The sequence below is a fragment of the Mastigoproctus giganteus genome, chromosome 7, assembly GCF_048544385.1.
Source record: "Mastigoproctus giganteus isolate SK-2022 chromosome 7, ASM4854438v1, whole genome shotgun sequence".
In the NCBI taxonomy this organism is placed as follows: domain Eukaryota; kingdom Metazoa; phylum Arthropoda; class Arachnida; order Uropygi; family Thelyphonidae; genus Mastigoproctus; species Mastigoproctus giganteus.
The window spans coordinates 115,574,340-115,586,815 of NC_143581.1; the positions used below are offsets into that span (position 1 = coordinate 115,574,340).

General features: G+C 37.6%; 1 protein-coding gene across 11 annotated transcripts in view; it reads right to left on the bottom strand.

The window, feature by feature from the left end:
• LOC150083163 (uncharacterized) overlaps positions 1 to 12,476 on the bottom strand; it is a 1,214,634-nt gene that overhangs the window by 372,915 nt on the left and 829,243 nt on the right. The window lies entirely within an intron of this gene.

Genomic DNA, 12,476 nt, shown 5'->3' on the forward strand with positions numbered 1-12,476 from the left:
TTGTTGTTATTTGGTTGTTAGGAGCATTAGCAACTAAGGCCGTATTGCTCTGGGGTTATGCGATGGTCACTCCGTGACCTTTCCGCATCTTCCGTATTTTGTGGTCATGGGCTCGAACCCTGGTCTAATCAAGAAGTGTGTGCTACGCACTGCTGCTCCTGCTCACCTGGCTATGGAGGCACCCAAAGAGAGAGAGAAAAAGGCTCCATTGGAAAAGAGACAATCACCAGGTTGTGATCTGAGGAGCCTAAAGGACCACTTACTTCGACCGTGTACTTAGAAGTGTTGTTTGTGAGAAAAAGATCAAGCCTGTTGGCTGTATGGTTAGGATTGTCCACTATTCTTGTAAGTAAATGAACAATCAGTGCAAAGTCATTAGTAATTGCAAAAGCCTCAGAATCTCGACCAGCTGGGTCGGTGTGACTAGAAAACAGAAGCCAGGTGGAGTTGTGAACATTAAAATCATCAAGGAAAAACGAAAGTCAGCTGGAGTAATGAACATTAAAATCACAAAGGAAAATTACAAAGGAAAAACTGAAACCAGCTGGAGTTGTGAACATTAAAATCTCCAAGAAAAATGACCTAACTGTTAGGAAAGTTGGACTGGAGAAAGTCAAGTAGCAAAGAGAGGACGTCAAAGAGCTCCAAGTGATTAGTTGGGAAAACAGTATTTCGCCACCTTTGAGACAAAAAGAATCATACAGTGAACAGTTTGGGCAACTGAGATGAGCAGTAGTTGAATCAACCGATAACTGAGATTCTGTCAGAAAAAGTAGATGGGGTTTGGCAGACTGCAAGTGAAAATGGACATAGTTGAGATTTGAATTGAGACCACGTATATTTGTTTGGGAAGGTTTAGATCTTTTCACAGATAAGCTTACGCAATTAGTTTGACAATTCATGGAGTATTTAATAGTAAGAAAAAGTGGGTGCGAAATGATGTATGAAGTAATGAAATTTTTGATATGGCGTACACGTGGGAAGAATTTTGTCGATCAATTCGGCCCTGGAAAGATTGTGCAAGGCTCAAGGGGTAGAATTTTTTTCAGCCTGGTCTGTACTTTTTAACAGGAGAGACTGCTTCTACAGGAATGGATACACTTAAATAGTAAGGGTGCAAGAATATTTGCTGATGCTATTGAGGCAGTGTTAGGTGCGTCGGAAAACTGCTAGCTTAGGGGGATACAAAGACTAATAGATGAACAGTAGCCACTGGCAGAGGAGAAAGTAATTCTTAAACTGCTTCTATTGGAATGAGCAGCAGCCTGGAAAACAAAATGCATACTTGCATGCACACCAATGCTAAGTGTTTGGTAAATAAATTTGATGAATTTGAGGTATGGCTCAGAACATCAAAGGAAGATATTGTTGGGTTATCAGAGACGTGGAGTCACACAGAAACAAGAAATGCATAACTGGAATTTGGGGAGTACAATGTGTATAGAAAGGATAGACAGGATAGGAAGGGAGGAGGGGTTATGCTATTAGTAAAGAAACATAAAATCCAAGGAAGTAAAGCCAGTCGAACATTGCTAGACAGTGCAGTATCGAGTCAGTTTGGAGTGACATAAGCATAGAGAGATCAAAATTGAGAGTAGCAGTGTGTTATAGGTCTAATGACTCTGATGAGTATAATAAGAAACTGTACAGGGAAATAGTGGTCCAGAAAATCACAGAGTCTTATAATGTGCGATTTTATTTTCCTGGATACTGATTGGTATTTGTGGGTTGGTCATTCACACACTAGCAAGGCTTTTGTGCATTTATTGGATGATTGTTTTCTACATCAGCATGTTCGGGAGGCAACTATAGGGAGTAATACTCTTGATCTGATTATCAGTAGTGGTTCTTCATGCATTAAGAATCTGCACATAAAAGAACCACTAGTTGGCAGTGATCACAGTGTGCTGAAGTGGGATTTACTTAAAGAGGTAACTACCATCAGGGGTAAAAGGAAGGGTTTATGCTTTCGTAAAGGCGACTACGGTGGTCCGAGACAGTATTTAAATTCTATACGGTGGGACCAACTGATGATGTTATCAACAGCAAATTCAAAATGGGAAGCATTCAAAGAATTTATCTTGGAAGCTACTAGACTTAGGCTTTACATACCAACTAAGAAATATTGTTCAAGGTTTAGGCCTAAATGGATGTCAGATGAACTAATGAGACATATGGCAGAGAAAAAATGCATGCGGAACATATAAATTAATGGGTGACATGGAAGCCTACAATAGATATAAGCTGGTCTGAAACCGGGTCACAATGGAGATTATGCAGGCAAAGGCAAATTATGAGAAATCCTTGGCAAAGGATGCAAAGAAAAACAACAAAGAGTTCTTTACCTATGTAAACTCTAGAAGGAAAGGTATGAATCAGATTGGTCCACTGGATATTGATGGTTCAACTGTTGATGATCCTGCTCAGGTGGCTAACAAACTAAATAAGTATTTTGCATCTACATTCAACCATGAGGAATTATTCAGGGAGGGGAATGCCAGAGGTGAGTTAAATTCTGGCAGTGAGCTAAATGATTTTGTAATAACTGAGAGGAAAGTTGAGGAGAAACTGTTGAAGATAAACATAAAAAAAGTCACCTGGGGTGGATGGGATCTATTCAGTTATATTAAAGGAGGCAGCAAAGGAAGTAAGCAAACTCTGGGGTGGTACCCATGGACTGGAGTTGTGCAAATATAACCCCAATTCACAAAGGCGGTTCAAAGGGCGACACAAGTAATTATAGACTTGTGAGTTTAACTTCTGTTCCAGGAAAATTAATGGAGGCACTGGTTAAATAAGCACTGCAGGATCATCTAGACAAGACTTCAGTTATAGCTCAGACACAGCATGGTTTTGTTAATGGAAAGTCTTGCCTGATAAATTTGATTGGATACTATGATGTGGTCACAAAGAAATTGGATACAGGGAATAACTTTGATATCGAATTTTTGGATCATTGAAAGGCTTTTGATACTGTTGCACATGGAAGACTGCTGCAGAAATTGGAGCAGTGTAGCATTGGAGGCAAATTGGTGCTATGGATAAAGGGATGGTTGAGTGGGAGAAGACAGAGAGTGGTAATCAATGGACACTGCTCATCGTGGACTAATGTTATTAGTGGAGTCCCTCAGGGTTTATTGTTGGATCCATTGTTGTTTTCTGTATTTATAAATGATTTTGATGATGGTATATCAAGCTTACGGCAGACGATACGAAGGTTGGCAGGGTTGTTAAGGACAATAATGACAGTACGGTGCTGTAACAGGATCTAGAAAATTTGAGCAGATGGGTTGAGAGGTGGCAAATGAAGTTTAACATTGACAAATGTAAAGTACAACATATGGGAAGCAGTAACCCCAGAGTGAAGTATGAACTCTGTGGTACTACACTGACAGTGGTAGAGAACGAAAAGGACCTGGGGGTAATTGTGCAGGCAGATATGAAGTTTTCTGAACAGTGCAAACAGGCTGCAAAAGTAGCTCATAATGTCTTGTCAATGATATACAGGAATTTTTCTAGCAGGGATAAGGAGGTGATTATCCCCTTGTATAAGGTCAGGTCACACCTTGAGTACTGTATAGAGGTCTGGAGGGCTCATATCAAGAAGGATGTAGAGCTGCTGGAACGAGTACAAAAAAGGGCAACAAGATTATTGAATGGAACAAAGTGTTGCTCTTACAAAGAAAGGCTTAAGTTTTGCAAATTACAATGTCTGGAGACTAGGCACCGGCGAGGTGATCTGATAGAGGTGTATAAAGCCTTGAATGGTTTGAGCATGCTCAATGCTGATGGGATTCTTCCTCTTGCTCAGAATAGTCACCTGAGAGGGCATAAATTCAAATTGAGGAAAGACAGATGTAGGATAGATGTTTGGTAATTTGCCTTTAGCCAGCAGGTAGTTGGTTGGTGGAACAGACTTCCATCCCTTGTGTAAGTAAATTGCCTAAAGAAATTTAACGCTGAACTGGACAGGTATTTGGAACGAACGGAGGGGTGAAATGGTAGCGGTTTCTTTTTTTTTTTTTTTGACTGATGCTGCATAAGCTTGCTTTAGCAGGCTTATGCAGCATCTAATATGCCTCTACTAATGCTAAAAAAATGCTAATATACTCAGATCCTTGACATAACGTGGCCTCGACAATGTGTCCCCCCCCAGGTGCATACACACTACTCGACTCCCTCCAGTCAGTATCTGGAAGAGTAGAGGTAGCAAAATTATACACTTCGAAGAGTGGAGTAGCTTACCAGACCCACATATAAATTTGAAAATATTTGCATTTGGACTTCTCTAAATTTTTGGTTCGACGTATTTCTGCAAGCAGATATTTGGAACATTAACTATATTAAAAATAAATCAAGAAACCGTTGTCTGAACAATGCGAGCATGTTTAAAGTTTAGCATGTTTAATTACATGATGTTGGAAGACACTTGCTCAAGAAGTTCATCAGCAAAAGTCACATTAATTTGTGCCTAATTGGATGTTTGTTTCGTTTTTCCAGTAATAATAAATAATATTTCAAAAAATATATATATTTTTTAATAAACATCTTTCCACTCTATTCCATTTCTTAAACAACTCTCGCCCCACCCTCCCAGCTTGAGCAGAGGGGCGGCTCTTTGGATTCTCTCTCTTTTTTTAAAATTAGATTAAAAAATGGCTCTTCGCTCAAAAGAGGTTGCCGACCCCTGGCATAGAGTTTCGGATGAGAACTTAATAAAAATTTGATATATTCTACTAAAACATTATTGGGAAATTATTTTTTATTTATTTTACTCACATTTTACTTATTTTTTTATATACTTTAAAAATAAATTTATGCTTAATAAACTGTGTGTTAATACACTTAATTTGCTATTCTTATTCTGAAAACATTACTACTAAAATAACAATATCAGGAGAAAAAAAAGTTTCAGAGTACTTTTCATATCCTTTTAATTTTCAATTTTTCCTGATAGCAAAGAATGAGTACCAGCACGTATTTTTTTACAAAAAAAGCACTGTATATATATATATATATATATATTATTTTTATTTATTTTTTTTTGTTACCTTACTTCCCCCTTATATCATTCTCTCTTTCTCATTTTTTTTTTTTTTTCACTTTGTCGTCCATGCTTTGTATAGGTTTAGCCTTTGCTGCTTTTGACTGCTAATAGACAACTTCCGCTTTTTTTCATTTTTCTGCCTTCTCGTTGCTACTTTATTGTTATTCTATTCAATATATATACTGTATATATCTAATATATATATATTAGCATTAGTATTAGTAGAGGCATATGATGGCTTAACAAGGCTTACTTCTATGTTAAGTGGTACAATCTGATTCATCCCTTTCCTTCTATTACATAGGTAAAGAACCCTTTGCTGTTTTTCTTTGCATCCTTTTCCAATAATTTCTCGTAATATGCCTTTGCCTGCCTAACCTCCTTTTTTGACTTGATTACAGACTAGTTTATATCTGCAATAGGCTTCTGTGTCACATGATACTTTACATGCATCCCATACATTTTTCTTCTCTGCCACAAGCCCCATTAGTTCATCTGACATCCATTTAGGCCTAAACCTTGAACAGTATTTCTTAGTTGGAATGAAAAGCCTAGTATCCTCCAAAATCAAGTCCCTGAATGCTTCCCATTTAGAATTCAACATTGGTAACATCATCAGTTTATCCCACTGTACAGAATTTAAAAACTGTCTGAGACTCCTGTAGTCAGCTTTACGAAAGTAAAGCCCTTCCCTTTAGCCTTGATAGCAGTTACATCTTTAAGTAATTCCCACATCAGTACATTGTGATCACAGTTACCCAATAGTTCCTTTATCTGCAAATTCTTAATGCATGAATAATCACTGCTGATAATTAGATCAAGAGTATTACTTAATCTGGTTGCCTCTTGAACATGTTGCTGTAGAAAACAGTCATCCAATAAATCCACAAAAGTCTTTTGTGTGAGTGACCAATCCACAAATTCCAGTCAATATCTGGAGAGTTAAAATCCCCAGTTATGAGACATTCTGATTTAGTGGCACACTATATTTCTCTGCACAACTGCTTATTATACTCATCAAATTCATTAGGCCTATACACACATCTATTCTCATTTTTCCTTTCCCAGTGCTCATGTCACACCAAGCAGACTCAACATTGCATTATCCACCAACATTCATATATACAGGGTGATTCACTACCAGTGCGACAAACTTGCAGGAGGTGTAGGGGGCACAAAGACGAATCGGAATCACATAGCATTGCAGGGTCCGAAATGCCTTCGTCATGCGGTAGAGGACGTTGAACGGGAGGTCACGTGAACAGCGATCCCGTTGGAAGTCAGCATTTGCGAACCGGTTCCCGAGGCAGTAGGATGGACGAGTATTCAAACGTTGAACTGGCCAACATGCACCTCGCGTATGGAGCTGCGGACTGTAACGGGCACACCACTCTGCGCCTTGTACCAGGAACGTTTCTCCGCACAGGCGTGCTCCTCATTATACGATTTTCGCACATGTGCACAGAAGGTTACGTGAGACTGGTTGTTTCACGAGAAGTACCATGAATCGAGAGCGAACGACGAGGATGCCAGACAATGAGGAGAATGTCCTATGTCTTGCAGAAGGCAATCTGGGAAATGCCCAATCGTTGATTGGGTATTTCCCAATCCACTGTATGGAGGATACTGTCAACAAACCAAATGAGTTCATACCATCTGCAACACGCCCAATCATTGGAGCCTGCGGATTATCCACTCTGGAGGATTTTTGCTACTTGGTTTCTTCAATAGAAACGGTTCGCAAATGCTGACTTCCAGCGGGATCGCTGTTCACACGACCTCCCGTTCAACGTCCTCTGCCGCATAATGAAGGCATTTCGGATCCTGCAATGCTATGTGATTCTGATTCATCTTTGTGTCCCCTACACCTCCTGCAAGTTTGTCGCACTGGTAAATTACCCTGTATATGAATAAAATCAGTGAAAAAAAAGTAGAATGCATGTTAACTATAATTGTATGAATAAATATGGAAACCACAAAATAAAATATAGAACAAAGTGGTATAACGAAATTATATTTCATGGTCTCTATACTTACCTCCAGCTGTTATAGTTATACATTACTACCATTTTCTATACTTTGGATGGTACTATTAGTTTTGCCTTTGATACATATATTTATGCACATAGGCTGATTTGGCTTTGCATTGGCAATCCCCTCCTCACCCTGTATAGGAATGGACTGGACTAGACTGTATTGCTAGTGAAGGCTCAAAGTCGGAATGGCTGATATAAGATCAATGGACAACACGGTTAAATGCTTCTGTTCTGCAGTGTAACAATGCCTGTGGTAAGTGTCATGAATCATGTCTTGTAACACAGCAGAAAGACAGCACAGTTGCCCAGCTAACCACCCAGTACAACACAGAAATAGCAAGACCAATATCTATTTGGACTATGACCCAGACAAGCTCGTATGGGATATAGTAGTTGACGGCCATCACAGGTTCCCATGGTCACTGTGATACATAAGAAATTGTTGTCCATTGTTAGTGTTCACATGTCATACCTTGTATGGCATGTCAACACCAACAATGGACTACCGACATCTTCTGGTTTGATGGATCCAATTTCCATCTCTATCATGCTGATGGGTGCATCCATATTTTAGAGAAAGTAACATGAGGCCATGGCACCTGGATGCACTGTTGGTGTTTGGCAGATTGGAGATGGTGGTGTTACGTTTGGGGACTGTTTTCATGGGATGCCCCAGGTCCTCTGATTATTGTTAATCAATGGCTTGATGGGAATGACTACCTTTCTATTGTCACTGACCAAGTACACCTCTTCATGATCACTTACACCTCTGCATGTGACTGCTGTTAATTATTAGTCTGTGTATTCTCTCAGGCTAGCAGTTTTCTGACCCATCACTGCCTCGACAGCAACAGCAAATGGTCTTGCACTCCTATTTGAGTGCATCCCATTCCTATAAAAGCCAGTATCTCCTATTAATGGACACGGACCATTCTGGAAAAAATTCTATCCCATGGGCCTTTATAGTCTCTCCAGTGCCAAAATGATTGACAAGGCTCTCACATAATCTACTATGGTCTGGGCAGAATTGCAGACACTTGCAATTTCACTCCTAACTTGTGACTTTTTCTCAACATTGCTCCATACTTATTAATTAAATCCTCAGTTCTGCTACTATTAATATCATTAGTACCAACAATAACAATACCACCTTTTGTGCATTTAAAAGAAAGATTATAGCTAATCTACAGTGTCATCAACTTACAGTGTCAGCCCCTGTTAGACACACCCTAGTGTTATTCCAGCTGTCCTTTTTGCACAATATATTTCTCACTTTTGTGAGATTCAAGTCACCAAATATAGCTTCCTTCTGTTGGACCAATGATCTCTACTGCAGAGGATGTCATTGTGTAGTCTGTTTCTGGAGCATGGTCTGGACAGTAGTGTTAATGGTCCCCTCTCTTGTAATCCTTTGCAGGCACCAATTCTATTCATCAAGATCTCATAAGCCCATCAGAATGCTGAATTTGCACTTAACTGCCTCATGCTCTTTGCAGTGAACATATGAAGAGGCATCTCCATGCAGATATATCATGTTCTACTAAAAAAAGTTGGTTTGCAAAGAGGGCACAAGTAATACCAACACATTCCCAGTAATTTCAGTCATTTGCTTTGCTGCTATAGACTGAGGTATAATTTTAGTCTAAATTTAGTTTACAAACAACAAATGAATCTAACAGATACAAAATTAATAACAATACGATAATCCTGCTCATTTGACAGTTGTAAAAACTGTGCTATTTTAGATTACAACAGTGATTTTTAAATGTTTATATCAATATATCTGCATGCTATACATTTTTAGTTTATAAGCCTAACAAAAATACTGTTGATATTAACTAGTAATGGTTGCTTTCAAATTGTTAAAAATAGTTATCAAAGAAAGCTGTATGTCTGATGAAGTCTGGCAGAATAGGCATATATTTGTTTCTAGGAACATTTTCTCTAGTTTTGTTTTCCACCTTCAATAGCTCCTGTAATCAAAGACCTGCAGGTCTGTTTTAATTGGGTTTACTTGTATAGTTGCTCAAGCATGCATAATTGCTCGTTTTTGATAATAAATTGAGCAATCAACTGATTATCAAAGATGTATGACCAGATACATGACCAGATGTATGACCAGACGGACTGGAAAGCTCTGAATATTTGCTGAATAACTGAGTAGTAGCATTTCCTTCTGAGGGGGAATGAGGGTTTATTTACTTCTGTATATAGGCTTTGAAATGGAGAAATCCTACAAGCACCTAGAGCTAACCCAATGGCACTGTGATCAATATATGATCGATGCATGCTGTGAGCTTTACAAAAATACTTTTGTTAGCAGAGTCATATGTTGGGGGGGGGGGAACCATAGTCTAATGGATACCTGATTAGCACATAATATAAAGTGAAGCAGGATATACTTATTGACACCCCACACCATGGCAGAAACAACTCTGAGGATATTTAATGTTTTGAGACATGATGTTCACAAATATGTTATGTACTATTGGAAATTTCATTTACTGTCAAGTAACAAACCAATAAAACAGATATTGTTAGTTAGTGAAATAATGTGATTTTTCAAGCATAATTTTTCAGTTCAGCGTGGAGTGAACATTTTTTGCAGAAGTGGGTCACAGAAGAATTTTTTTCAGAAAGACAATGTTCACTATTTGATATCCAGAGTTCTATTTTGTTTACCAAGAAATGAAGTTGTCTTAATTAATGAACACATTATGCGAATATATGGAAATAGCTAGATCATCAGCACACAAATATGTTTCTACAGTATTGGGAATATCTTACATCAAGTTTATTTTAATTTCAAAGAATATGATGCTCAATATTATCCTTGTGAGACACTTTTCTTCTTGAACATAAGTCCAAGGAAGTATATATCAATAATGGACTTGAAAGGGTCTTTACTGAATACTTTGTATTAGGAGGGGGAATGAGTAGATCTCAGAGAGCACCACACCTCCAGGTGGTGTCAAATGCTTTTTATATGTCCAACCCTACCATGATTAGATGATAATTTCTAACAAATGTTAGAAATGTTCATTTCAACTCTCAGCATTATGTCTAGACATAATATGTTTTGTTGGCAGCCATACTGATTTTGGTTCATTATAGTTTCAAAGTCAAGGATCCATGAAAGCCATTTATGTACCATTTTTATCTCTAGAAATTTACTTAAGCAACTAGTAAGAGAAATCAGTCAGTAATTATTTGGTGATAACTGGTCTTTTCCTGGTTTGGGAATAGCTAAGATAACCGAATGTCATCAGGAAAGAGGATAATATTTCTCGCCAAATATTCTATTGTAACAAGAAAATAATGAACATAATGCTGTTTCATTTAAGCATTTTATCATGAGGTAGTATATCCAATCCGAACTAGTGGGAATTAGGATTCTTTTAACTCACATATTAGAAAGGGTTGATTATAAGGAAGATAGCAAACGGTGTTAAAATTTTTTCTATACTTTTTGGATGAGATTGATTTGTTGGAATGGCAGATCATATGGTACTATTGTAGACACTTGAGAAAAGGTTTCAGCTAAGGAATTTACTACCTTGCTGAGGTTAATTAGCTCCTTCCATCCCAATTTAAGATGGGAGATGGAGTCAGAGTATTTTCTATTAAATTGCTAAATTTTCTTCAAAATAAGTCTGGTGTTTGTCACTTTTGTAGTCAAGAAAGCGAATCAACTCTGTGTCTTTTTTTGCCTTGCATATGATCTGTTGGACTTTTGCTTTGAGTTTCTTTGGGTTGATGAGGTTGGAGGTGGCAGAATACCTGTAAAACAGCTTTCATGCTTTAATCTCTTCATGTTTTGCTTTTTTGCATTCATTATTCCACCAATGGTTATTGTATCTCCATAGGCCATGTAAAAACTGTGATGGCTGCAACTAAAATCTTGCTTGTAATACGTTCTGTTGCATTGTCTGTGGAATCAGATTGGATGGTACACTTATCAAAGGAGATACAAGAGGAATATATATACTCCCATCTGCCTTAGAAAATTTCAATATTATTACATTGCTCTGGTCATAATGAGACAGTTTTTTGGAGTTTTCATATGATGGGAAATGGCTGCTATTGTGCAGATCATTAAGATTGCTATACATGGATACATGGAGAGATCAATGGCTAATATGGTTCCTGTAGGAAAATACATGTAGATATAAGCACCAGTATTTAAAAGGGTAATTTTTGTGCTTATCTAATAGCATTCAATCAATTATCCTCTGTTATTGATATCAGAGGATACATTATGTCCAGTAAAGAAATGAAAAGTAAGTGCATCAAGTTCTTTAAAAATTAATGCCTGATTTGGTGAAGTACATACTGAGATAACTTGAAAATCTACTTTGGTGAGAACTTAAATGCAGTTATTTAAACTTGCAAGCTCACTTTGTAATCACTATCAATACTACGGAAACAATCACTTGGCCACATGAAAGCTCTTTACCTGGGCCGTACAGTCAGAATAAAAGCAGACCAACTGATATATAATAACTTTATTCTAAGTAGTGTTCTAAAACTTGAAGGTTGCAAAAAAATGTTATAAAAACTAAATCATGGAAAAAAATAGCCACAGATAATAATTTTCCATTTTAGACATGTATCATTTCAGAATCAAAATAAAATATCAAATTACATTTCAGCAGCATAAATAAGTTATTAACCAACCATGAAACTTGTTTCTTTGTGCATAAAATCTAAATACCAAAAATTTGATTGTTGGATATTTATCTCATAACCAGGGCATTGCAAATGGAGGGCACATGCATTGGATGCACTGCACCGGAGTTGCAATCTAGAGACTCCAATCGAGGGAGCCAACAAAGTCTCAATCTAAAACATGAGGCCTTTTTTTTTTCTTTTCCATCCAGGTCCCCCAAATACCTTTGCATGGCCCTGCTCATAACCACATCAATTCCAATAAAACAACACCCCATTTCTCCAGCAGAACAAAACAATTTACAGAACCCCCAAATTTCTGCTGGATTACATGATTGTTTACAATCATGTAATCCAGCAGAAATAGACACTACTGGGGCTGTGTCACCATCAGTCCCCTAAAATAAAAATGGCCAGTTATCTAAGTAAATAGTATCTGAAACAGACCCTTCTTCTAGAGAATTATAACCTTAGGATCCAAATATGCAGGGAACAGCAGCAGTAAGCACTGTTTCATTGATACTGGTGGTAATTAAATTATACAGCATTTTCTCTGAAGATGTACAAAAACAAATTTAGAAATAATTCGAGAGAATGACTGAACTGTATGCTGGGAATTACTCAGTAGTTGTTGTTGTTTAAGGTTTCATGGAGCAACATTAAATAAAGGCCATTATATGCCTGTAATAGCATTGAATCTTTTTTAGGAAAGTAAACACTGCACT